Below are 1,940 nucleotides of genomic sequence, written 5' to 3'. Positions count from 1 at the left end.
TTGGAGAACCATCTGTTTTCTTAAACCCTCGGCTCCTCCATACTGATCCAAACAAATGACATACATTATGTGCATATGCAGAATCGGTATATATGGTCACTCGCTTACCTTCTGCTAACAAACACTCTTCAGTTAACCCTACAAGTTCAGCAAGTTGTGCAGATGCAGGTTGAGGTATTGTTTCAGCTTTTTCTACAACAAATCCCTCTCCTTGTGCCCTTACCACAGCATAACCAGCACTCAATTTATCACCTACACGATAGCAAGAACCATCTGTCCAATATTCCAAGTCTGCTTCATGCAATGGGAGGGCTTTCAAATCAGATCTAAGTTTTGAATATTTCTCAGCTTCCTGAACACAATCATGGGGTTCACCATCTTCCGGGGTTGGCAGATTTTCCGCTGGATTCACCGTAGCACATCTCACTAGAGTGACATCTTCCTGTTCTAAGAGTCTATGATAGTCTTTAAGCCTAGGCATGGTCAATGTGTATTTGCCATAGTTCAAGAGATTTCTGAGACTATGATGTGTGAGTATTGTTACTGGATAACCCTCTCTGCTAGTATTTGATACAATTTTTAATTGAGTCCTTGTGACATGTTTCCTCATTTGGTGAGCAGATAATGATATCATCCACATATTGAACAACAGTACTTTTTAACATCTGATCTATCCCTGTCAGATCATCCTTCAATGCTTTATTGAAAATGTGAGGACTATATTTGAATCCTTGTGGCAATCTCTTATACTCATAAAACTGTCCCTTGTATGTAAATCCAAATAAATCTCGGCTTTCTGTACTAAGTGGAACACTGAAAAATGCACCACACAAATCTAACACTGTAAAATGTGTAGCTTCGGGCGGGATTTGAGCTAGCAAAGTGTGCGGGTCTGGTACCTCTGCTGGAAAATCAGATACCACTTCGTTCACTGCTCTTAAATCATGTACCATACGGTAAGAACCATCTGTTTTTTTTCAAAGGCAACAAAGGTGTATTACTTTTAGGGTTTTGTGTTATTTTCAAAACGTCAGCCTTTAAAAGTCCTTCAATTTGTGATTCAATTCCTCGAACCGCTTCTTCCTTCAAAGGATATTGATTTTTCCAAGGAGGTTTAACTCCTGGTCGGAGTTCAACTCTCACTGGTTGAGCTGATTTTACTAGTCCAATGTCAGTATTATGTTGAGCCCACAAACACTCTGGCACTTGTTTCAACATCTCCTCTCTCCTAGAGTCTGAATCTACTTTAGCGCTGCAAATTGATTCGTGTGTCATCCGCACAACCTGTGGTTGTCCCCATCCTTGAGCAGAGATCATAATTTTAATAAACTTTTGATCTTTACTTCTCCAAATGGCATGATTCTCTTTCACTGGTTCAAAGACAGCATCTTCTGCTTCTGTCATCATTTCTCCTATGTGTTCCTGCTCATATCCTTCCGACACCAACAAAGTTACATGTGGCACACTCTTTTTATATCAAATTCTCCATTCAAATAGTCATCTCTGTTTATCTTTATAGCTGCTCCTTGTGGTCCTAAAATTATGCAACCTGTACTGAGTTGGACTTGATTTGGCTGATGACTCAGCCATTCTTCTGGGTTCGACTGATCAGCATTTTTGAAATACTTGAGTGTACAGTGAAATGGATATTCTGGAAGTTTTGCATTGGGCATGTTTGCTACAATGAACTTCTCCCACAGATTAGCTGGTTCCAAAAGTTCAGTGCTAAGATTTCCTATCCAAAATACTGAAGAAGTTTCAGCTTCCGTTGTCATCACAAATTGATTAGCAACCTCGTTTGGCACTTCCACTAGACAGCCGTCTGGTGTGCACTTTATTGTACAATTCAATCCACACAATGCATCTCTTCCCAACAGAGCTATAGGTGTACTTTCTGATACCAGTATAGGTATTGTAGTTTTCTTGTGTTTATAGCAGAG

At 39.8% G+C, this 1,940-nt stretch overlaps 1 protein-coding gene across 1 annotated transcript in view; it reads left to right on the top strand.

The window, feature by feature from the left end:
* The window catches only part of itprid1 (ITPR interacting domain containing 1), a 118,174-nt gene that overhangs the window by 110,870 nt on the left and 5,364 nt on the right, over positions 1 to 1,940 (top strand). The gene's annotated exons all lie outside the window — the stretch shown is intronic.

This window comes from Seriola lalandi, unplaced genomic scaffold (assembly GCF_002814215.2).
Source record: "Seriola lalandi dorsalis isolate HSWRI2012SDOR001 ecotype SW California unplaced genomic scaffold, Sedor1 jcf7180002054392, whole genome shotgun sequence".
Lineage (NCBI taxonomy): Eukaryota > Metazoa > Chordata > Actinopteri > Carangiformes > Carangidae > Seriola > Seriola lalandi.
Note: the sequence above shows the minus strand (reverse complement) of the source record. Positions and strands in the feature narration are given on the sequence as shown.